At 38.7% G+C, this 27,021-nt stretch overlaps 2 pseudogenes; both read left to right on the top strand.

The window, feature by feature from the left end:
• The window catches only part of LOC122074491, a 52,797-nt pseudogene extending 28,835 nt beyond the window's left edge, over positions 1–23,962 (top strand).
• LOC122075016 lies at positions 20,997–21,114 on the top strand (annotated as a pseudogene).
• Positions 23,963–27,021: the final 3,059 nt, after the last annotated feature.

The raw sequence follows: 27,021 nt of genomic DNA, 5'->3' as shown, positions 1-27,021 counted from the left end.
GTGTATACAAATTTTTTTTTTTTTTTTTGCTCCTTGCTAGCAGGTATAAAAGCTGATATGGTATCATTTAATGGGATTATTAGATAGCAATGAGTTATAGGTTCTATTTTGCAGAGGAACTGATATGCTTTGATATGAAATGTTTCAGTGCATAATAATGCCCATCAATACAGCTTCTATCTTATTTGTGTCAAGGTCCTTCAAGTGATCCTTTCAACCATGGCCAAAGTAGATGCAGAGGAATACGAGAAAATATGGTAGTAGCAGCAACTATGACAATGGAAACGCTCTAATGGTTGAACATTGAGAGGTGCAAAGATAATTCGAGGCATGAATATATGGCTTGCAATTCACGATGGGAATATTCTATGGTAGCATTGGGTTTTCTAGCACTGTGTATTTGGTCCCAATCCCAAATGAGGACTATCTGACTTAGCAGCTGACATAAAGGTTTATATCGTCACTGTTATATTATCTATTTATTGAATCATTTTCTCATCTGTATATATATAACCTATTGACGAGTATTGTGTAACTATTACTTCTTGTAGGATTCTGCAGGCATACATTACCTAAAGAAGTTATCAGCTGCTGGTCTAAGTCATGTTCATCTATTGCCAGCATTCCAGTTTGGTGGTGTTGATGATGCGAAGGAGAAATGGGAGTACGCATGTAAGATTTGTTCGTACCTTTGTTGGGCATTTTTTTTTTTAGTAGGCCTGTTTTTTGGCAGTGGATGCAAGTGCGCGAATGGCGTAAAATTGATTTTCTGCATCTTTAATTGAATACTTAATTTATATGCAGTTTGGTTTAAGCCCTCCCTGCTTTTTGTTAACAAATCAACTACCTACTTCCTTGTGCAGTAGAATTAGGTTCCAATGTTCCATTGGGCTTTTGAAGGTAAGTCTGTTCAAATAATAACTTTGTAAGCTAGTCTATGCAATGAACAAAGATTGAATAATTTACCCTAGTGGTAAGTCTGTCATAACAAAGTTGTAGCCCTCAATAGGCTGTTAAGGATATGATTAATCTATGTTATCCAAATTTGATTCAACTACTAAATAATTGCATCTGAATTTGATCTTAGAGCCATGAGATCTTTTATTATCAGGGTCTAAATTTGGATCTGATATGAGTCGTGTGCATAGTAAATTTGTGAATAATTTGGGGAAAAAATGCATTTTATGGTTAATTTGGTCTGAATCCAAACAAGTCTGAAAGATTGGGGGAACTCTCATTTTTTGGGTTTTGCAAATAATTCAGAAATGAAAATAGTCCAAGAACTTCGAAATATTTACATATCTCCCCCCTAGAAAAAAAGACTTTTTGGTCCTAAGTTTTTAAATATAAACATTTAATACCTGAATTAATTTATTCTCGACTTTTGGTGTAGTCTATTTTTTTATGGTATATTGATCCCCCTTTTTTCTTAAAATTTGCAAATCAAGTTTAACCCAACTTTTTGGTGTTATAATTTATTTCCAAATCCAAATTACTAGGTCATGTTTGACATGGCTAGATGTGTGGTCATGCTATCGTTAACTAGGAGTACTCTACGTATTCTTGTACAAAGGGGGATTGATTCTGTGAAAGATGGAATCAGTAAATGGAAATTTACTGTCATTTTTGAAAAGACTATCGATGGAAATTAAATTTAGAACCTTCTAATGCTAATTTTGACCAGCAAAGATGATTGGCAATTGATGATATCATATTAATATAGTCAATGTCCTTAGGAAGCAACAAGTTTTGTGTGTGTGCTAATATATGTCTGTGTCTGTGTGTGTGCGTGTGCATGTGCGTGTGCGTGTGTGTCTGTATGCAGGTATGTATATATCAATATGAAGACATCAATATTCGGAGTTGCTGCTTGTGCCTAAAACCAGCATTTTGGCATTGATTCTCTCTTTGGACATAAAGTTTCTATTCAGTCTTGCACTTGTACCTCTTGGTCTGTAACATGTTATTTTGTGAACTAAAATGAATGATAATTTATCGAACAGGCAAAAACCCAATAGAAACTTAACTTCTAACTTGGCATATTAGAATACAACTATTTAACATTTTTTTGACACTTTCTTCCATAAAACTGAGAGTTTACTTTTTCATTATACAGTAGTAAAGCATGTGTATTTTTTGGATATCAATGAACTTAATTGTACCCTGTGGAATTTTGTATTTCCATGTTTCTAAGAGTTACTATTTTATTTGTTGAAAAGTTTTATATTTGTAGTATCCTCACTTGAGTTATCACTAACTTGTTATTATATAAACTCTGACCTTGGACTTGTCATGTGAAGCAGTCCCTTTTCTCCCATTCTCATATGCTAGGTTCAGTTTTTCAATTCTGGCAACGATGAAGGGCATGATTAGTTTTTAAAATGTTAAAAGTGGCTGGAAATCTTCAACTGGAAAATCTATCTCCCTACTGGGATTCCACAGAATGTATTATTCTCATAGCTGCACTGAACATGTATGGGAAATAGGGGTGGGGGTGTTGGAGACTTGGACTGCCTTTGATTGGGTGGTTGACCATCCTACATGTTTAAGTTTGTATAGCTGTAAGAACCACAGTTGGCATGCATTAGAAACCTTAACATCTATTTCCTTTTCTTCCTTTCTTTAATTTCTTCTTCTGTTTAATTGTTTTTCTAGATTTTGTTGGATATGGGAGGAGTATAATTTAGAATATGTGGATAAAGCGTAGGGTATTATAGGTAATAAAATTGGATACATAGCAGCAAGGAGACAATTAAATTTCAAACTTTGGGATAAGATATTAATTATATTGTTGGTAGTACCCATGGGATAAGATTAATTAGATTGTTGGTGGTATCCAAGATGACTAAGCCTATGACAGAGATTAAATACTTTTTTTTTCTTCAGATGTTCAGCTCCATTTTTTAGTTAATATAGAACTCATTTGATTTTCATTGCCCATAATTTTTGCTGTAATTATCTTGATTTGTCAATTGTATATCTTAATGCATTCTCTCTCTTCAACATCAATGTCTTTATGGATACCAATAAAATGGCAATATTGCCACCGGATTCAGATGAGCAACAGGCTCAAGTGACTGCCATCCAAGACAACGATGGGTACAACTGGAGGTAATAGATCATGTACTGGAACATCATTCGGTGATATTAATCAATTATAGTTTGCTTATGTGCTGACTAATCTCTCCTTTTTCTAACAAGGTACAATCCTATTCTTTGGGGGGTCCCAAAAGGAAGTTATGCAAGCAACCCAAATGGTTCAAGCCTTATTCTTGAGTTCCGAAAGATGGTTCAAGTGCTGTTATCGTTATTTTTTTCTTCATTTCATGTTATGAATCACATGTAAATTACTGGTAATTTGGTAATAGCATAATTTTAGTTTGAATATTGCTTAGTTCTTCCCCTTATGCTGATTCTTAATTTCAGGCTATTAACCGCATTGGTCTTCGTGTTGTGTTGGATGTCGTCTATAACCATTTGCATGGAAGTGGGCCACTTGATGATAACTCTGTGCTTGACAAGGTCATTGTTTGACTTGTAAAACTATAATCCATATCCTGTTATAATTTTCCAAATAGTATTCTACTGTTGTGTCTATACTCCATACAAATGCTTTGTATCTGACCTGTATTTTTGTGAAGATTTAATTTGTTCTCTGCATGTGATGCTGCAAGTTCATTGTAGGCTGTACCAGGTTACTGCCTAAGGAGGGACGGAGATGGATTTATTGAGCATAGTGCTTGTGAAAATAATACTGCTAGTGAACATTTTATGGTAGAACGCTTGATTCTTGATGGTCTCCTGTGCTGGGCTGTCAATTTATAAGGTGATAACACAACTATATAATGGTTTTGCCACCCCAAGAAGGGTTGAAATTTAGTATTATTTTTCAGTTTCCCCTCCTCTTTGGATTTCTTTACTTGTTCTTATCAAATAGTAACCCATCCGGCAATTTAGAACTCTCCACAGAATGAAGAGGCTGAAAATATTTAATCCTGTATTGTAATTTTCTCGCCAATAATACCTGTTATTTATTCCCCCAAAAAATAAAGAACCAACTTAGATTAACAGCATTTGGTTAATCCTAGGTGAATAAGCTCATAAATCATCATAGCTTGCAATTTTCTGTTTTTACTTCATTGCGGTTCTACTTTCTTTGTTATTTTGTATTATGATAGTCAAACTTTGTCTATTTTCTAAGAAGCACATTTTCATACCATGTGGTCCATGTATAAAATTTGGTTGGATAGTGCCTTGTTGGGTTTATAAAGAAGTTGCTTTCATCTGGTTGGCGAAAATATCAACCTTGGAAGACCAACCCTATAGGATAGCAGTCTAGCCTAGTCGGTTGCCATCTGTGTTGGACCATGAAGGATCCAATGTTGAGTAAAACAAGGGGTTAACTTCTATGCGGAGTTTAGCTAAAGTTTGGAAGCAGAAATTTGATTAATTTTATTTTTAAGCTCTTTTAATATGGTCATTTAGGCTGCCTTTGTGGTCCTAGATTTTTGTTAAATGTGACCAGTCATTTGACACTCTTATCTTAAGTGGTCATGTGACTTCTATGTTAGATTTTATTAGTTAAGACCTAAGAGACCAGTTTTTTACGGTGGAGGTACTACTAGGTATATGAACAGAACGGGGATCCCACTCATAACCGATGTGGGATTCAATTTGTAAATATCCATCTCAAAAACTTGAACTATTGGGTGGAGCGACTCACAAATATATGAGGGGACTGGAGGCCTCAAAGGTAACCAATGTGGGGCTATTCTCCCAACACCACCCCTTATGTGTAGGCAGGACGGAACTACATACATGTGCATGGATAAACGGAGAAGGTCTGAAGATTCCTATAGAAAAAATGGAGAAAACCTTCTCTGATACCATATAAATATCCATCTCAAAATTGAGGGATTGGGTGGAGGGACTCACAGGTATATGAGGGGACAAAAGGCCTCAAGGATGCATACATGTGCACGGATGAACGGAGCAGGTCTAGAGATTCCTGTAGCAAAAATGGAGAAAACCTGCTCTGATACAATATAAATATCCATCTCAAAATCTTGAGTGATTGGGCGGAGGGACTCACAGGTATGTGAGTGGACAAAAGGCCTCAAGGGTAACCGATGCGGAACCATTCTCCCAACAGTAGAGGAGAGGGAACAAATCAACTGAATCAATTTGGTGATGTTAGCAAACATCTTGCATGGAAACCTAGGTAATGTCTTCTCCTCCTCCTTGCTTCTCTTGTATTTTTCTTTTCTCTTATCTCTTCATATCAACAGAATCAATTTGGTGATGTTAGCAAGCATCTTGCATGGAAACCTAGGTAATTCTTCTTCTCCTCCTCCCTGTTTCTCTAGTATTTTTCTTTCCTCTTATCTCTTTATATCTTTTTTACTAATATTAAGATTCTGTTTCATCTTTAGTATTATTCATCCCTATATTTCTTGATCTATTTGCCTATTCTTTCTTTATAGCCCGAATCATTGGAACCTGCACTCTCCTTTGATCTTATTAATCCTAGACCTATTCTTAATATATTTTCCCATAATTAGCCCATGTCCTACGTGATTTTCCCCATCTTTAGGCATATTGCCACTTCTAAAAATTTCATAAAAATTTCTTGTGCTAGTGTATCCAATCGAACCACATTCTTCCATTAAGAATTCCTTCCTCTTCAGTCTTATCACAGATCTAAAAAATTGATCGTAATTCTTAAAGTAATTGACTTGGCCTATTGCTATTTTCAGATTTCATCATGAATCTGAATTCTGTTTGAAACCAGAATGAACAGATGCAGTTCCCTTGGTTTGATCCAGATCTTAAAGTGTGATGCATGTTGTGGTCTAGAATGTGGGTCATTCTTGATTTATTCTTGCAATATTCTCTTTGCGGCTATGAAAATATTTTCTTTTTTCTGGTATAAGTTCTTGTGCCAGATTCTTGAACTTGTTAGGTCCATGATATCTATCTACTTGTTTTGCAGTTAATATCTGTAGTTCTTCCATGAAATATTCTTTAACTACATGCTCTTGCCTTATATTTTGTGTAAAAAGGCACCCATCTTGGTTGCCTAGGCGGGTTCCCAGCCCCCATCACTTTCTTTTTATTTCATCTCTTGGGTAAGATACTAAAACCTATGTAGTATGCACTATGCACATCTAGGTGTCCAAGGTGATGCCTAGGTGCCTGGCCACCGCCTTGTGTTTCCGTGACGACAATGGTATTTTGCTATACCTACGTAGCTGGATATCAAATGAAGAAGTTTTAGTCATTTACTGACATTTGCTGCTTAGTTGAATTTTTCACTTCTTTAATAAATTTTGGTTAGATTGTGGCCATGGGGCAAGTTAAAATTGTTAAACCCTAGTTTAGCAATTCTTTTTGTCTTAAACTTCTTGTATCAAAATATAGTCTTAGTAGAGGATCACTGGACTGGATAGTTGCATATTCCCTACAAGTTTGTTTTCTTTTAATGCCTTTGTTAGATGTCGCAATTCCACCCCTTTTTGTAGTCATAATTTGACATTTGTTCTAAAGTTTGTTTAATGAATGTTATCTTAATAGGTTGATGGATTCCGGTTTGACCTCATGGGTCATATAATGAAGAGTACCATGGTATGTTGTTCTCTTTGATTGATCTATTTAGACCTAAGAAGGTTTGCCTCAACGGTTACAGTTTGAAAAATGCATTTTGCTTCCACCCTTTTTTTTTTTCAAATGAATAAAAAAAATATATAAAATAGGAGAAAAGGGGGAGGGGGATATGCAAGACCGAAAGACTGAATTATACAACCTTAGGGGGGCAGGGAGAAGGGAGAATAAAATGCTCTGAGATAAAGCCCTAGGAAACAACAATGTGCCTATTACTTGGGGAATCCACAACAGACCTGAGGGGAGGGATCCTAGTTTTAAAGAGATGTCAAAGTAGATGAGCTTCCAAATCACGTCGAAAGATCTAGAGTTGTAGGACCATCTACGAAGATTTCACTCCATCCAAATATGGGATATAGAAAGTGAGCTTATCGGCATAGCCATAAATAAATTTTCTTGAAAAGGTTATATCTATCCAAAGCATTCTCTCTAAAGGAGGAGGAGGGATCTACGGGTAGGTCAACATTTGGAGAGAACATGTTTCCAAATATGGAAGGAGAAGGGGTAGTGGAAGAAGTGGTGGCCCATATCTTTAATTCCATTCCGACAAAGGCAACAAACAGGGGAGATCATGATGTGGTGATAGATGAGGAATGACTGGGTAGGGAGGTAGTTGGAGAGGGTTCTCTAGACAGAGAGACTATGACGAGGGATGTGGGCTAAACTAGACGAAATTGTACCAAGGGATGAGAACGTTAGAGGATCAAGAGTGGCTCCAAGCCGAATAGGAGAAGAAGCATCCAGATGGGGAGTGGGTCCAAATTGTTCGATCTGCCAAAGAAGGGGTAGAAGTGGAATTGAGAGATTTCCAGATGATAGAAAGGGAGGGAATGTTGGGGGGTCCAGGAGCCATTGGAGATGATAAATGCTACAATGGAAGATCTGGGAAGTCTAGAGGAATAGACTGATCTATGGCCCATAAGCAGGAAAAGAGCATCTGTTGGGTGCTAATTATTAACCCAGAAGGAAGTATTCATACCATTGCTGACTTGGGTTTTGATGGCAGTCAAGGCCAGAGGTCTAGCGAGAATGATTTTCTTCCACACCTAAGAGGAGATGGGTTTGATGCTGCAAGTCCAAAGGGAGTCATTAAGGAGAAGGGTAAGGTAGAGGGCTCTCCAGGTAGAGTGGGTTTGATGCTTCTATCATTTTATCCCTTGCAGTTCCGTAAGAACCCACAAATTCACTTAGTGGTTCTAGTTGCAAATTGAAGAGAGAAGAAGGAAGAGAGACTGAGGGAACAATTTATGAGCCACAATAGGTTCACCTTGTGTTCTATCATGGACTACTACCTTTATTTATAATATTCAGTTAGCAGGTACTGTACTTCTTAAGAAGGACTCCTTCTAAGAGTGTATGTCTTAGTACAATTAAGGAAATAAAATAAAAACATCTCTCAGAGACTCAATTCATTGCACGATAATAGCAAAGAAAATACTGGATAGGCCAGATTTAAACAAATCTGAGCAAATATCTCCAATAATAGCAAAGGGGTTTTGAAATTGAGGACAAAAGGGTATAAAAAAAGATGGGAGGGGGCATAAATGGAAACTCAATTAATAAAATAAAGGATAAAGGAATAAAATGAGGAGAGAAGAATTTAAAAGAGGGTAACTTGACTGAATATTCCTTAACATTTATGAAACCAACAAACCTAGTGAGAGGGACAAAACAGATGGCGGAAAGAGACCAACAAATTGTGGGTCTGTTAGAGATCATGTACCAAGGGTACTTATGTTGTATGGGTATTGGGTTATTATGCTGTATGTACTTTTACTTTTATGCCTTTTAACTTCCCTTGGCTATCTTATGTTAGCATGGAGGGTAGATATGCAATTTCCCTTATGGGGCTAAGTGCATCAATATAGGGGGAGAAAAATCTATTCTCTCCCACAACACATTATTGGGGCCATAGTTGTCATGGCGTCGCCAAGGTGGCGATTTGGCGTCCTGGCAGAAAAAGAAGTTCATGGCAGTGCTATGATTTATGTGACTCACGAATGGCGGTCGCCATTGGCTGATAGGCGACGCTATGCCTCCGCCATGGACGCCAGGTCAAGCCTGATTCACTAAGCGGTCAATTTTTTGTAAAATGCAGGGTGATTTTGATAGGGCTATATTGATTTTTGATGATTTGATGTTGCTTAATGTTGGTTTTATATGTTATAGAGTATATATTGTAGCCTTGTAGCATGTTAAATAACTTTAAAAAATAGGGAAAATAGAAAAGTAGCATACTAAATAACTTTTGAAAATAGGGAAAAATAAAAAATGACACATGGACGATTTGACTGCCATGGCAACGCCATAATAGGCAATTCATCGCCAAATTGATTAGCCACCCCTCCACCGCCTTGAATTGATTTGACGTCGTGACAACTATGATTGGGGCTAACTGCATCAATATAAGGGGGAGAGAAATCAAACACTTTACCACTAACTCTCTCTTCTCTTCTTCTCCTCCTTCAACCTCCTACTCTTATGTTCTCTCTAGATTCTTGTTCTTTTGCATCCTTTAGATTCCAACTTGGTATCAGAGCCCATGGTTTTGGTTTGAGAGTCGTGCTACAAGTTCTCTATAGTTGGTACTAGTATTGATGGGTGGCTACTAGTTACAGTAAAAGAAAATTAGCATATTAAAGAATTATAGCAGATTGTGATTTGGATGTGTGAGTTGTCAACCATATATAGCTGTGTGGATAGTTTATTGCTCAATGTTTTTTTTTTCCTTTTTTATATAGGGGAAGGCCAAAAGTTCTCTCCAAAGTCTATCAAAGGAAAATAATGGAGCAGATGGTTCTAAGATCTACATGTAAGGATGGATTCAGTAGTTCTCCTTTTCTCCTTAGTTCAATGGTGATTTCCACCATTTGTTCCTATACGAGTTTGTGCCAATTACTCATCTACCATTTATCTTCCTCCCTTTTTGTCAGATGAACTACATTTTCTCGAACTAATAAAATTCGTTTTGTTTTAGATATGGTGAAGGGTGGGATTTTGGTGAAATTACAAAAAATGGGCGTAGGATAAATGCATCACAATGCAATCTTCATAGGATTGGAATTGGGTGGTACCAGTTTTCTGTATGTTCCTGACATCTTTTGCTTATTGTCATATACTAGGAAGTCAGTCTTAAAAGTTTGGATTTGCATCTTGAATATATTTACTAGCACTCAACCCAACCATATTTATTCGAACCTATTGCCTTACTTTTGATTATGTGAAAACATATAGATTTCCTCTTTCGAAAATAAGAATATTTCCAGAACATTGCCCATAAAGCACCGAGAGGGTATTCTTTCCCCCAACAAAATGTACATTGCCATTTTCGGTGCTGATTTTAATAAAAAGTTGGTTAAATTTGTTATGAAACTTAATGTCAACAATAGTGCTAGATGGACCACCTGGTCGGTGCTCCCAAGCTACTCAATGAGTTTGCTAGGGTTCAGAAAGGGGTCTACCAGAGGTCATGAGGCAATCTCAGAAAATCCCTCTAACAAGTCCAAAACTCTTATTGAATAGCCATCAAAGCCGAGCTCATAACAAGCTTGGGGGGGGGGGAATGATATCATTACTCTATGTCTATGGGTCTTAGGGTGATGACTGAATGATGATAGTCCATTCTCTCACAATAGTACCCTCCATTGATGCAGTACCAAGGGTTTACACAAGGAGAACCAAGACCAAGGTCGACCCAAGTGGCTGACTGGGTCGACCCAGATCTGGTCCAAGTCAGCCCACGATTTGGGCTGCTGACGGGGTTACTAATTAGTCATTTAGTTAGTAATTTAGTTTCTATTTTGAAGTCTTAAATTAGTTTCTAATTTTCAGTCATAAGTTAGTTTCTATTTCCAGTTTAGCAACTAAGACTTTCTACTTTGTAAGTTTCTATTTTCAGATTTTAGTAACTAGTTGAGTTTCTAATTTTTAGTTTCCTATTTCAGTTTTTGGAAACTAAAGTTAGTTTCTATTTCATGTAACCCCTATCACTATTATAAATAAAGCTGATGGCTCTTTTAATGAGCCACGATTTTGACAACTACATGGCTGCTGCTGCTGCTTTCTCTGCAAGAGAACCTCCTTGTGTTTGATCAAGGTATTGGGTTGGTGTTCGATCCAACGACTCTTTGCGGCGAGAAGTCCAAGAGGTTCCTCTTCAAGTGTTCCTTTTCTCTTTCAAAGTCTTCTTTTCAAAGGTTTGTTACTGTTGAAACAAATCAGGTAACAGATCTGATCTTCTTTAAATTTCTGGTTTCGAATTTCCCAGATTTCTCCTACCTGATCTTTCACGGATCAGACCAACCAGCCACCTGATGGCTCCCCTATTCTGGTCGAGTGTTCCTATTGAGAGAGTGGTTCGATCCTAATTTGGGGTCAATCAGACCTGGAATTTTATTGTTATAAAAATACTCTCTATTCTGGCCGATTCTGGTTTCTGCCCAGAATTTTGAGTCGCTTTGTTCTGGATGTTGCTGATTGGTTGCTGGTCGTATGTTTCATTGTTTAGTCTTATTAATTGATGATTTAAGTCCTTAATTCCTTGGCTGATTATTCAGTTACAGAATTTCTGAAATTGTTGAGATCGATGAATTTTCTGATATTTTATTGGGCTGGTTCTGGTTGTTCTTCTGATTAAAAGTTCCTGCAATTTGGGCTGGTTTGACTTGTCAAATCTATTCCTACATTAAGTGGTATCAGAGCATGGCTGAGAACAACACCCCCACCTTAGCTTCTATTATGGAGTTGATACAGAATATGAGAGCTGAACTAAAGGCTGAGTTGAAGGCTAAATTGGATGCCAGGTTGTTAAATGAAGAGACCCCACCCCAACAGCCTACTGGCAGTTCATGTACAACACCCGAAGTGGACACTCCAATGAATGTGGTTACTCAGTTGACTAATAGGAGAGAAAACCCTAATCTGAGAGCACCACAGAGGGTTCCGGTAGCACAACCTACTTTTGAAGAGCATGTAAGAGGATATTTTGAGACTGAGCGTCCCGTGCAACAGAGGTATTCTGGAGATTCACAGAAGGTCAAGTTCGATCTAAAGGAGTTTGATGGGAGATATGACCCCCAATTGTTCTATGATTAGGTAGTGGCACTAGACGACTATTTTGACTATTATGAGTTACCTGAGGAACGGAAGATGAAACTAGCTCGTGCTAAGCTAGTTGGGGCTGCTCGTGAGTGGTGGAGGACCTATGAGCTAGAGTTGGAAGACCGTGGTAGAGAACCTACTAGTTGGGAAGAGATGAAGCTTGAGTTATCAGATAAATACTTGCCACGCAACTTCAGAGCTCGCATACAAGACCAGCTGAACTCTCTTCGTCAAGGGTCTATGACTGTTGCCTAGTACATGAACAAGTTTGACGCACTTTATTCTCGTACAAACATAAGGGAGAATGAAAGGCAACTGTTATCTCAGTTTCGACTGGGATTGCGAGTTAAAATCAACAGGGGTATCGGAGTTGTTGAAGTGCACTCAGTGATGGATTGTTTTGACAAGGCCCTACGAGCAGAGGAGCTTCTAGCACAGCCAGTTAGAAGGTTTGGTTTCCAAGCTGGGGAGGAAAAGAAGAATTTTCCAGCCACTAAACCTAGTAGCTCAGCACCTCCAAAATCCACTTTTCCTCCACGAGCTGATCATAAAGGAAAGGCACCCATGATAGGTAGTAATAAGGTACAGTGTTTCCATTGTCAAGAGATAGGATATTTTGCTAAGTCTTGTCCGCATAAGCAGAGGGTTAATGCAGTAGCTGAGGTTGAAGACTCCAATGAGGAGGATGAGTCAGCTCTTTATCCCTACCCATTAGATGATGAAGATGATGGTGGATATGACTATGATATGGAAAACACTAATGAGGATGATACCCAGGGAATAAATATTGTTACTCGCATATTGGTGGCTGAAACCAAAGGAGAGGATTGGCGACATAACAGTATATTCTACAACCGTATGAAGTCAGGTGAGCATACTTGTCAGATTATCATTGATAGTTGTAGTTGTGTCAACGTTGTTTCTGAAACCTTTGTGAAGAAAGCAACCTTGAAACCTGACCCACATCCTCAGCCTTATAAGGTATCCTTGTTGAATGGTAATACCTTAGAGGTGAATAAGAGGTGCTTAGTTCCTTTGAAACTTTACCGATATGAAGAGAAAGTTTGGTGTGATGTGATCCCAATGAAACTCACAGATGTATTGCTTGGTCGTCCCTGGATGTATGACAATGATGCCATGGTTGGAGGGAAGAAGAATCTGTGTACTTTCATGTGGAAGGGTGTTCCTACAACTTTCTATCCGGTAAATGTGCCGGCTGAAATACGGCGGAAGAGATCATTAAGGTCAAATCAGAAGGGCATTAACAATGAGAAGGTATTAGTTCTACCCACAAAGGAGTTGCTAACTATTTCCCATAAACAGTTCTTACGCACAAGTCATGAGACTGGAATGGTTATGGCACTTGTTACTAGGGAAGTCACCCCCCAACCTGAGGTAACGTATAGTGCACCTATCAAAGAGGTCCTGTCTGATTTTTCTGACTTAGTCCCTGATGATCTCCCAGATGAGTTGCCTCCCATGAGAGACATACAACATGCCATTGACTTGGTACCTGGTTCGGTTTTACCCAACCTTCCTGCTTACAGACTTAATCCTACTGAGCATGCCGAGCTGAAACGGCAAGTGGATGGGTTACTACAGAAGGGCTTCATTGAGGAGAGCTTAAGTCCTTGTGCAGTACCAGCTTTACTCACGCCAAAGAAGGATGGTTCTTGGCGTATGTGCATGGACAACCGTGCTATCAACAAGATAACAGTCAAGTATAAGTTTCCTATACCACGACTAGATGATATGTTGGATATGCTGTCCGGGGCAAAGGTCTTTTCCAAGCTAGATCTGAGGAGTGGCTATCATCAGATTCGCATCCGTTCTGGGGATGAGTGGAAGACCGCCTTTAAGACCAAGGATGGCTTATATGAGTGGAAAGTCATGCCGTTCGGTCTGACAAATGCACCTAGTACTTTTATGAGGGTGATGACACAGGTCCTTCGTCCCTTCATTGGTCGCTTTTTGGTTGTTTATTTTGATGATATTCTGGTATATAGTAAGAACCAAGAAGAGCATAAGGATCACTTGAGGCAAGTCTTGAGAGTACTCCGTGCTGAGAAGTTATACATTAATCTCAAGAAGTGTTCTTTCATGCTGCCCAAGGTTGTATTCCTTGGATTTATAGTGTCATCAAAGGGGGTTGAAGCTGATCTGGAGAAGATCAAGAGCATCACTGATTGGCCCACACCTAAGACTCTAACAGAAGTCCGTAGCTTCCATGGGTTGGCTTCCTTCTGTAGGAGATTTATTCGGAACTTCAGTGCAGTAATGGCACCCATCACTGAATGTATGAAAGTCGAGTAAAGGGAAGTTTGAATGGACAGCTGCAGCGACCAAAGCCTTCGCTCTTGTGAAGAGGAAGATGACCGAGGCACCCATCCTACGCCTACCAGATTTTGACAAAGTATTTGAGGTAGCTATAGATGCTTCACATGTTGGGCTAGGAGGAGTGATAATACAAGGAGGACACCCCATCGCTTTTTATAGCGAAAAATTGAATGAGGCCAAGAAGCGCTATTCGACTTATGATCTGGAGTTGTATGCAGTTGTCCAAGTGCTATGCCATTGGAGACACTACCTCATTGGTAAGGAGTTCATTTTGTACACTGATCATGAGGCCTTGAAGCACCTTCACTCACAGAAATCGATTAGCCACAGACATGCCAAATGGGTAGCCTATTTGCAGGAGTTTGTATTTGCTATAAAGTACAAGGCGGGAAAAGAGAATACAGTGGCTGATGCACTTAACCGGAAAGTGCTCACACTTAACACATTTTCAGCACATGTTATTAACATAGATCAGATACGAGGTGAATATACATCTGATTCTAATTTCAGCACTGTCTTTATGGAGTTACAACAAGGTGGGCAGCACCTACAGTACTCTATTCATGATGGGTACTTGTTCTTTGGCACGCGGCTTTGTATCCAAAACTCTTCCCTACGTCATCACATCATACGAGAGTTACATGGAGGAGGATTAGGGGGACATTTTGGGAAAGATAAGACTCTTGCATAGGTGACTGATCGATATTATTGGCCATGCATTGCAAAGGATGTCGATTATGTGATCAAGAGATGCCGTGTATGTCAGTTGGCAAAAGGGGGAAAACAGAACACAGGTTTATACTCTCCACTATCTGTTCCTCATGCACCGTGGCTTGATGTTAGCATGGATTTTGTTCTTGGACTACCCCCTACTAGAGAACGATATGATTCCATTATAGTGGTTGTGGATCGTTTCTCTAAGATGGCTCATTTTATACCTTGTCGTAAGACTTTTGATTCTTATCAGGTTGCAAAGCTCTTCTTCAAGGAAGTAGTACGACTACATGGGCTGCCAACTAGTATTGTATCTGACCGTGACGTTAAGTTTATGAGTTATTTTTGGAAGATATTGTGGTTGAAGACAAATACAAAGCTGAACTTTTCAACTGCATTTCATCCACAGACAGATGGATAGATAGAGGTGGTGAACCGTAGCTTGGGAAACTTGTTGAGGTGTTTGGTTCGAGACTATAAGAAGACATGGCCTTCTATTCTTGACATTGCAGAATTTGCCTATAACAGCTCAGTGAATAGGACAACAGGTCGTACTCCTTTTGAGATCTTGCTTGGAGTCCAACCTAAGCGGCCTATTGACCTTATGTCACTCCCACCCCAGGCTCGAGTTAGTATTGAAGTTGATGAGTTCTTACGTCATATCACTGAGGTGCATGCCAACGTCCGACGACGTATTGCCTTGAACAATGAGGTGTATAAGGCTTCTGCTGATCGTCATCGGCGTTATGTGGAGTTCAAACCCGGGGACATGGTGATGATTCGAGTAAATCCTGAACGGTTTCAGACAGGTGTCAATACCAAACTACATCCACGAAAGATGGGTCCCTACAAGGTGCTGAAACGTATAGGACCTAATGCTTATGTGCTTGAGTTGCCTGATGACATGACCATAAGCAACGTGTTTAATGTGGCTGATCTTCACCTTTATGTTGGGCATCATTCAGATGATGGAGACTCGGAACAAATGCTGAGGTTGCCTCAACTGAAGCCACCCACTTCTGAAGTTATTGAAGACGTCTTGGATGATAATTACAAGACCTCCCGCCGTGGCACCGGTTATCACACTTTTCTTGTTAAGTGGAAAGGCCGTCCCCGTAGTGACTGTACTTGGATTCATGCTGATGATTTCAAGAGGCTTGATTCCGATTTGTATGAGCGCTACATGTCCCTTATCCATTCGTCGAAGTCGAATGTTTTCAAGCCGGGGAGAGCTGATGCAGTACCAAGGGTTTACACAAGGAGAACCAAGACTAAGGTCGACCCAAGTGGCTGACTGGGTCGACCCAGATCTGGTCCAAGTCAGCCCACGATTTGGGCTGCTGACGGGGTTACTAATTAGTCATTTAGTTAGTAATTTAGTTTATATTTTGAAGTCTTAAATTAGTTTCTAATTTTCGGTCATAAGTTAGTTTCTATTTCCAGTTTAGCAACTAAGACTTTCTATTTTGTAAGTTTCTATTTTCAGATTTTAGTAACTAGTTGAGTTTCTAATTTTTAGTTTCCTATTTCAGTTTTTGGAAACTAAAGTTAGTTTCTATTTCATGTAACCCCTATCACTATTATAAATAAAGCTGATGGCTCTTTTAATGAGCCACGATTTTGACAACTACATGGCTGCTGCTGCTGCTTTCTCTGCAAGAGAACCTCCTTGTGTTTGATCAAGGTATTGGGTTGGTGTTCGATCCAACGACTCTTTGCGGCGAGAAGTCCAAGAGGTTCCTCTTCAAGTGTTCCTTTTCTCTTTCAAAGTCTTCTTTTCAAAGGTTTGTTACTGTTGAAACAAATCAGGTAACAGATCTGATCTTCTTTAAATTTCTGGTTTCGAATTTCCCAGATTTCTCCTACCTGATCTTTCACGGATCAGACCAACCAGCCACCAGATGGCTCCCCTATTCTGGTCGAGTGTTCCTATTGAGAGGGTGGTTCGATCCTAATTTGGGGTCAATCAGACCTGGAATTTTATTGTTATAAAAATACTCTCTATTCTGGCCGATTCTGGTTTCTGCCCAGAATTTTGAGTCGCTTTGTTCTGGATGTTGCTGATTGGTTGCTGGTCGTATGTTTCATTGTTTAGTCTTATTAATTGATGATTTAAGTCCTTAATTCCTTGGCTGATTATTCAGTTACAGAATTTCTGAAATTGTTGAGATCGATGAATTTTCTGATATTTTATTGGGCTGGTTCTAGTTGTTCTTCTGATTAAAAGTTCCTGCAGTTTGGGCTGGTTTGACTTGTCAAATCTATTCCTACATTATCCATGCTCTTTGACTGCATCATGCACCATTTTGACCTTGATTGGATCACCCAAACAGATAGTTAGAAAACCTGTCAAGACCTCTTTGCATGAAAGAACATTGCCCGTAAAGCACCGGGAGGTTATTCTTTCCCCCAACAAAATGTAGATTGCCACTTTTGGTGCTGATTTTAATAAAATGTTGGTTAAATTTTTTATGAAACTTAATGTCAACAATACTGCTAGATAGACCACCTGGTTGGTGCTCCCAAGCTACTCAATGAGTTTGCTAGGGTTCATAAAGGGGTCTACCAGAGCTCATGAGGCAATCTCAGAAAAGCCCTCTAACAAGTCCAAAACTCTTATTGAACAGCCATCAAAGCCGAGCTCATAACAAGCTGGGGGGGGGAATGATATTATTACTCTATGTCTATGGGTCTTAGAGTGATGACTGAATGATGACAGTCCATTCTCTCACAATAGTACCCTCCATGCTCTTTGACTGCATCATGCACCATTTTGACCTTGATTGGATCACCCAAACAGATAGTTAGAAAACTTGTCAAGACCTCTTTGCAGATTCTATGCTTGGGTAACTGGGTTCCTTGATTGCTTGTGTGGCTGCTGATTTATTTCCATCTTTGAACCACACTGATTTTCCTTAAAAAATTGATTTCCAGTCTTTTTTAGTCAGTCTGATTATCAACGTTTAATCTATATTAGACTTAGTAGAATTTATCTCATTCTGATTTATCAACGTTTAATCTGTATTGGACTTAGTAGAATTTATCTCATTTTTCTTTATTCTTGCAAGTGGCTGGTATGATGTATTTTTGTTGTTTTTGTGAATCATTTATATAATGTTTTTTCAGCTTTAATGATCGAATACGAGATGCAGTACTTGGTGGATCTCCATTTGGTCATCCTCTTTACAAGGTTTCATTAATGGTCTATCTTTGCAGGTATTCAATAATTATTAATGTGCCTTGTCCATTTACTTTAATATCGATATTTCTCTTAGTTTCATTTTGATTAATAAAATTCCATAAAACTGCTAGCCTAGGTGTTACAGTTCCTTTGTAACTTCGTTGTTGGGGTTGGGGCCTTGTAAAATTCCATTCATGTTGTCACACCTTACCTCCAATAGGCTAAGGCATGCGGCACTGGACATCTCACCGTATCCAGTCAGCCTGTTTCTCCAGAATCTAGACTAGGGTATATCATAACACCACAATTACACTACGAAAGATCAGAGTTTATATACATATGCACAGTCCAACAAAAAAATATAAGCTCCAGTGCCAACTAAGTGATAAGATATATTCAGATAAGAGTTAACATACCTTACAAAAAGAGAATATTCACAGTTTACAGTATCTCAGTAGTAGACTATATACATTAGAGTATGCATCAGTAGGAATATATACACAAAAAGATATAGGAATAGTCCTACTCAGAAGAACTGGCCTCCATAGGCGCAGTCGTCACATTCATAGGCGGGTCCGTGATTGAGTTCATCTTTTGAAATATAGGCCATGTGATCCATGGACATTATCTCATAATCAATTCCAGGAGTCGGCAGAATATCGCCTTCGTCATCTATAGGATCAAAGGAAAGGAGGTGAGCACTGGTAATGCTCAGTGTGGGGTGGGGGACAACAAGCACACACATCCATATGCAATGCATGCTCCACACATAGAGAATGACGCCCACGAGTCCATTTAATTAACTATACAAAATTCATAATCCATTACTAGGTCTCATCACCTATGGGTATAAGTGCTACTAACGTAGGTGGCATACCCGACCCTGAACGTTGGGCCTCAGGTATACAAGCTACGCCGCAGGCAGGAGCCAGCCAGTGCTGGTATGGGTCTCGGGCCACACCGGCTAACCCCTAAAAGGTAACCCCGTATCATAATTATATTCACAGGCATACAGTACGTCGTATCCTGTCTCACATCCATAACTGATACCACACATCTCATCACACGTGCACTGCTGATCAGGCAGCCACATAATTCGGGATTAGTTTGTACCTAAACCCCTACGGACAGGGGTGTAGCACTTGGGGTTGTGATACCTAACCCAACATTCTAAATGATGCATAGCCAATCATTACAATCACACATACAAACATGGGCACCTGCACGTGACCCATCTCACCTGTCTTACCTTTCTCATTTCCATTCCATCACATTCCATCACAATAGTACCATTAAAGAATAAATGCAGGTAAATGTAAATGCACATACACAAGCAATTTAATGCATAAATAAGATTAAACAAACACACCAAAAGAATGGGGGGTTGAGAAGGGCACCCACTCACCTTGGTATTCAATTTTTGAAAGTTCACTTCTTGGATTCAAGAAAATTGCCACACTGTCACTTATGTTCCCTATTTAACAGATATTTAAATCATTAGGTACATCACAAATTCCTACATTTTATCATTGCTTTAAGTATAGCATTCTCATACCCAACCTATAGAGATCTTTATCTGTTCCTTCCTATATACATGTTGATTCCTTGATTTCTTAAACATTTTTTATAGTAGAATTAGATATAGAGAAGCACTAATAGATCCTCATTGGATGAAGGGGTTTCATCATTATAGTTCTCGAGGTCATATGAAATTCCAAACATTAGATCCTCATTGGGTTATGTTTCTCATTAATTCTTATATATACAAATTCAAACTTATGTCCAAAGGTCTAGTAACCTATTACACAGCCCATTTGGCTTCGGGAACCCTAATCGGTGGGTTACCTGGGTCAAAACAGGCTGGCCGATCGGGACCTGTCGGTTCCTCCTTTTATTCTGCAGAATCTGATTCTGCCTTTTCCATACTCTGTACTATGGTTGATGTAGTGCCCGAATTGCACCAATTTTTCATTCTGAATTTCCAATACTTATCTTAGGTCAGTAAGGAAAAGGTAAAATGCCAAGTTGACCCAATTTTGGGTTTCAATTTATTACACCCAAAACTGATATAGTCCAATTCTGCAGGAATAATTTAGGAAGTTGAAGAGATCTGTAGAATTAGGGTATTTCTCATGGCTTGGCCATCAATTTGAGATGAACATTTATAAGTACTAACCTAACCTAATTAATTTAGCCCCTATTGCATAATTCCAGCTTGAATAAAATTATGTTCCTAGGGTTTTGGCATAATTTCCACCAAATCAACCCTATTCCAGCCCTTATTGCATAATCCCTACTGAAAAAGTAGTCCTATGTTCTAGGGTTTAGCAGGGATAAGGTTTTTTTACTAGTTGGGTCCCCAATAGCCTATAGAAATTAGGGCTTTCTTTGCTGGGCAGTGTTCTACTCACAGGGATTCCCTGGCAGTAAACAATTGGGTAAAACCCTAACCCTAGCTGCCCAATCTACATGAAATTACCTAATTAACCCTGTCGCAATAGTAAGTTCACTTACCTAGGTGCAAAGTTGATATAGGAGCAGCCTGAGGTGAGTGAGTTCCCTCCTCACTTCTCTTTCTTCCTCTTCTTCCTTCTCTTTCCTTCTTCTTCTTCTTTTCCTTCTCCTTTCTTTCTTTTTCTCCTTACTGTTACAGCAGCCACAATTTGTATGAAATATCAGCCCATTATCCCTTATATATAAGGCAGCCCCAAAGGTTTGTTTGGCTGCCCTCTTAAGTTGATAACTAAGGCCTGTTTGGCTGCCCTCTTTTATTTCCATATAAATTACATACTATATATATATATATAAATCCTAGTAGTTTATAAATTCATTTCCTCCCATTTATTTATTAGTATAAAATACGCATTTCTTGCCTCATTTAAGTCTCTTCCTATAGGGGTATAATGGAAATTTTGCACAGCAGAGGTGGGCTCCATAGTGTAAAAACCTAATAATTACATTTTGCTAGGCAAAATTGGCTGGCCAGTTTTGGACCTACTAGTTTGGGTGCAATCATACCAGCACTAATGCACCAAATCCCATAAAACTCTATAGTTAAGCTTACTTGGGTGAGAGTAGTATTAGGATGGGTGACCCCCTGGGAAGTCCTCATGTCGCACCCTACTATACTTAGTCTTGTAATTAAACTTACCTCTTTGTCCACACCTCCTGATGAGTTCTCCAATGATGTTGGCAGGCTGAACAGGAGCAGGTGGGGTCACTTTTGCCTTCTTAGCACTCTAGAGCTGCCAACCATGCCAGCATTGGCTTTCTCTGTTCTTTCTTCTTGCCTGTCCACAAGTAGGGGTATAAATATCAGATTAGGGTTACACATATGGCCACAACTCTAATCTGATCCACATCACAACCCTTTTCATGTATCCAGATCTCCTCCAAAGATCCCTATATAATTCTGGAATTCTGTCCTACACCAGCAACTTCTGGTTGCACGAGAGGTTTGCTGCAGTGGGATCCATATCTCCCTTTTTGTTCATCTTAATTATCAAAGCCTTAAGTAGAATTCTTGCAAAAGTTGTGTGTTAAAAACTACTCACGATAAGGGAGTGTCCCTATAGTGTTTTATGACTTAGCTGTGGTGATAGTGTTTAATTGTGTTAGTTTCTTTGCTTTATTTTAGATGTCAACTTTACTTGTAATTAGACATATACTCTTTAGTAGATCTCCTACTGAGAGTCTATTATCTTTGGCTATAAAGATTAGAAGTAACTAGATCCTATTGGGGTCTGTTGGGATTCTCATTATTTTGTCATTCTCTCTTTCTCTGCCCTTCTCTTATTCAAGCTATGTAAGGTCTAGTTGCAGGTTGCTCTGCTGCTACCTGGTATTTGAGCTAGGTTTTGATCCTGGGACCTCCGGGTTCATAGGCCCACGTCGCTTCCACCGCTAAAGACTACTACTGCCACAGCTAAAGTCATAAAACACTATAGGGACACTCCCCCTATCATTATTAGTCTTTAACACTGAGGAAGGTGGTAAAGTTAGAGGGTTCTTCCATCCCAAACTAAACTTGGACAGTCTCATAACTCTTCTTCAATTAGTGAATGATACACCTATTTTTCTTGGGTCTTTACACTGCCAATTATGGCTGCCTATCTGTTTGTTAAGATGTTCTGAAGTAAATTTTGTGCTTCAATTAAGCTATTCTAAAAGTGAACTCATAACCATCATAGATGTTTGGAATATTGAACACTTCTCTACCAGCTTTTATTTTAGGATTTAATAGATACCTTGATTCACTTTGGGACTTCCCTGTTTGGTTATATTGATGATCGGATAAAATGCTTTTCACATTGTTAGGAAACTCTCTTCCAAAAGGGGAAAGCTTACTATAATCAAATCTGATGTAGCAAGTGTTCCAAGTTATTTCCTTTCCCTTTTTACAGTCCTTGTCTCTGCTGTTAATAGGTTGTAACATCTATAACGGGACTGGTTCAATTTGAAGGTTTAATTCATCAAACTAACCTCTTGTGGAGTTGGAGAAATTTTGCAAGCTTGGAAGTGAAGGTAGAATGGGATTTAAGAAGATTCCTGACATGAATAACATCTCCTCTCAAAATCACTTAGGAAGTTTGCATGGGAGTTAATTGAAGGGTCATAGCTGCCAATGTGGTGTATTGAATGACTAGGAAACCTAGTGGGTAATCACAAGCTTTTGGACTAGATTATTTAATTCTATATTTTAAATTTATTTTTTGTTTGAAAATTTTGATTTTCTTTAAGCTAATTTTTGAAAAAAAAAATAGGTGGCTTCAAGTTTTTTATATGTTAAGATATTGTTGGTTGATCTATGATTCAAAATGTTAAAAAACAGGGGAAAATATTCTGGTTTAGTTTGAAAAAATCATGAAAATTTGTGGAAATATTGTTGATTTCTGAGTTCTTGCCTCCCAGACCTCGCACATGCAGAAGCCTCGTGCACCAGGTACACCCTTTTATTGTCGATTTTTTTTCAATTGATTGTGATTATGATTGCATTGTTCCTTAATTAATTTTTATAAAATATAATAAAAACTAGTTTTAACTAGGAAAATATATAGGGCTTACAGAAAAATTGAGTAATAACTTTACTGTTGTTTTAGAAGTCTTAATTGATGTAAAGCTAGAAAGTCAAATACTGTGTGAATTCTTGTTGCAACAATGTAACAAGGTTGCACAATGGCTGATCAGGGAGGAGACACTTGGCATGGTGGCATTGGGTTACCCATTGGTAAGGAAAAAACAAAGTCACAATGCAGTTAATGTGGGAAGAAGATCATGGGAGGTGGGGCTACAAGACTGAAGCTGTATCTGACTGGTGGATACAAGGATGCTGAGAAATGCCCTATGGTCCTTGGTGAGGTGTAAAGGCCATAACTTTCCTCATGAAGGGAGGATGCAAAGGAGGTTATAAAAGTGGAAGTTTAGGGAGGAGTTTGAGGAGGCAGTGCTTGAGAGACTCTCAGCACCAGGGGTTGCGGATGATAGTGTGAGGATACGCCTGCTGATGTGGAGACAGAGGCAGAAGCGAGAGAGATACAACATGTTAAGGCAACCAATAGAGTTACACATTGGTACGAGCAGAATAAAGGCCGGGAGTTCAAGGAGCTGGTTCTTCAAGCATACTATGGCATCGCCATCTTTGTGATACAATCAGAGGAATAGTTCCGTTGGCGGCAACAATCTTCTAGTGGTTTTGAGCCTCCTCGGAACTCCATGTGGTATTCACATTGGTGTACTGTTACATGGTTCTTCTTCATTCTTAATACATATTTCAATTTCTCTCATTGAATGCATATTGTAGTGCTAAATAACGTGTAGAAAAAGTCATATAAGGAAAGGACAACACTAGAAACCTCTAAGGGTTTGAATATGTGTAATCATGCTTATATAGGCTTGCCCTGAAGTTTCAGGTAAAATTCAAACGTTTGACCGCTTAAATGGCCATTTCAATTTTTTGACCGAAATTTACCACATCTCAACTGAAATTTTGGTAATTTTACAGTACATTTCAATTTTGACCAGGGTAATCTCTAACCTTCATGTCACTATACATGGTCAGTGGAATCTAATTGGATAGGAACCTCGCCTTATCATTGTTATAAGGATGAAAACTATTTCAGATGGACTTAAAAATATTTATTGTTTGAAGTGGTTGGTAGTTTTAAACTTCTGATTTTCTTAAATTTAGTATGTTCCTGGAACATACATTAGTTTCCTTTTTCTGTTATGATCTTGTTGGTCTGCATGATTTAAGAAATTAGGTTCCATTGTGGCCATAAATTTATAGCTTGTGATTCTTGTACAGCCTAATGCACATGACCATGGTTCCAAAGCTGCCATGGACCATATGCTTGCAGTATCAAAGGATCACATCCAGGTGCATCTTCTTATATAGATTTTGAGCTGACATCCAGGCCTAATGCAGGACATGCAATTTTCTCATAATTTTTATCATATATCCTTGCTATGATTATTATAGTTGAATTGGTAGGGACCAAGGGGATTTTGTGATGGGCCTCTGACTTATCAGATGCATTAATTCACATGTCTCAGTTGAAAAGTTGATGCCCTGGAGAACAATTAAATGAGGCTGCATATTTAAACAACTTGTGGCTTTGTTGTTGTTAAAGAATGGACCCTATATACTGTGGGGGTACAGTTTCATGTCTACCACGATATGGGCGACTGCAAGAGTATTGATTCTGCTACTCTCTTAACAGTCTCTCCCTCTTCTTTTTCTCTGTCTCTACTCTCCTCTCTCTTCTGTTGCAGTTACTGGTTACAGATCCTGGTTTGTCACAGTTGCTCTTGCAACCATGGCTGCAGGGTATGAATCTGAGTTTTAAATTTTGACCTAGTAACATCAGGGTACACTGATGCAGTTCTATTAGGGTGAAGGTCAGTAAGTTCAGCTGCTCTTTAGATCTAATGATCCATCAACGAGCCCAAATTTTGTTGATTTTTCCTGATGATGAGAAATGAACTTCTCATGCTTTATGCAGGTTTCACATTTGGTATACAGGAGAGTTTGAAATCATAAGTACTGTAAGATCAATCACATTCTTTCTTTCCAAGGATGAATTGTACATCATTGTCATTCGTTCTCAGAATTCAGAAAAAAAGAGTCAATTTAAAGTCCCACCTTAGATCTAACAAATCTTGGATGTGTACATCATTATCATGTTTGAGAATGACACATCACAGGTTTTGCTGACATAATTGAATAATTTCTACCCCCTCCCCCCAAAATACCCCCTTTTGGTAGAAATCTGTAGTTATTTTTAGACAATTGGGAGTGGTATATCTGCCCGTGAAACATGAAATTAGTTGGAAAGGGTCTAGACTTGATCCAACATCTGCTAGTCAAAATCTGGACGGCATTCCAAAAGTGTGATAAATAGGGTGAAGAAAGTGGTTTTCTTTTTAGCTTTCCCTGTTCTAATACCAGCAGTTTTGTGTAGCAGATTCTTGTTTATTTCCCTCTTTTGTTATGACTTATTTAGCTCCCTTATGACTATATTTTGTATACTTGAGATAATTATATAATAAAGACATCATCTAACTTTTGATTTGTTGTCTACATCACTGACCTTTAAATTGGATTACTACTAATTACAAGAACAGAAAACAAAAGTAGAAATGGAAAATTGAAGTTTGCTAAACTAAAGGCCCATAATATATTTGCTACTTTGGATGAGGCTGACACCATATGTTTGTGATTGTTGCATAACATTGTTATGTTTTGATGCTTATTCATGATACCTTCTTTTGACTAAAGAAAACTATTATTTGGAAACTAATAGAGAACAATGTTCAGTGTTCACCCGGGGCAGTAAGACTGATATGGTTTGGCATGTTAAAGATAGTGAAGTTGCGGCTGTGATAGGGATTTGGATGATAGAGCACTCTTCCATGGTTTCTATTTGCTCATTTGTTCCTGTGACACATAAATCTGTGGTTTCATTACCAGATCAACCAGCGTAAGATGATCCTAACCTTTGAAAGAGATGAAACCAACTTACTGGAAGAAGTATTTAGGGTTGGGATGAACTGAACTATACAAATGGGCCTCAAAATTGACCCATAGTTCATGCCACACCCAATAAGGCAAAGGGTGCAATTCAATACTTGAGGGTTTGAAAGTTGAAACTGGAACTTGAAAGTAATCTAATGTCTAGCTTGTTTTTAGTGGTTGAGATGTTCAACCCTTGCTTTACAAGCGCATCTGTAGGCAATAGAAACCTCAAGACTAGCCCTTTTTAAGTATACATACAGAATTAAAATAAGCCAATACACTACCTCTTGGCTATCTACCTACCCCAGACTTAATATGGTGAGAGATGGTGAGAGGACGTGAGATCTAAATTGTAACACACACACTGGCGACTTACGACTTACAAGCCCGGACTTCAGAGTAGGACCTTTCTGTATTTGGTAACTAAGCAAGAGTCCATTGGCTACCAGTTGGGGAAATCTCTCATGTCTCTTTTATGTGGAACGGCCATTCTTGAAGGTCCTGGGAAGTAAGACTTGGGAGATGGAGTTGAAGGTTCAAGGATCCACGGAAGATGAAGACCTGGGAGATGGAGTTAACAAGGACCCAAGATGGCTTGTTTTTTCAAAATGGATGGTCCGATTTCGTTAGAGATCGTAAATTGCAAGAAGGGAATATCTTGTTTTTTATGTACAAAGGAAATTTGAACTTTGATGTCTTCATCTTCGACCATGAAAGTTTTTGTGAGAAACCATGTTCTTATTTCATGTGCCATGTTAGTAAAAGATCATTGAATATGAACCACCCTCCGCCTGTTGTTGAAGCCCCAATATCATTGAACATGAACCGCCCTCTTGTTGAAGCCACATCTTGTCACCAGCAAGCACGAACTCTACCTACTTTGGCACCGGCACCAGCACCAGCACCAGCACCAGCACCGGCAGTGCAACCGTCTACTAGTTTAAAATTTTGCATTAATGTTATAATTCTATTCTATTAATTATCTACTCTACTTATAGACATAGAATTATGGTTT

This window comes from Macadamia integrifolia, chromosome 3, assembly GCF_013358625.1.
Source record: "Macadamia integrifolia cultivar HAES 741 chromosome 3, SCU_Mint_v3, whole genome shotgun sequence".
NCBI lineage: Eukaryota > Viridiplantae > Streptophyta > Magnoliopsida > Proteales > Proteaceae > Macadamia > Macadamia integrifolia.
Note: the sequence above shows the minus strand (reverse complement) of the source record. Positions and strands in the feature narration are given on the sequence as shown.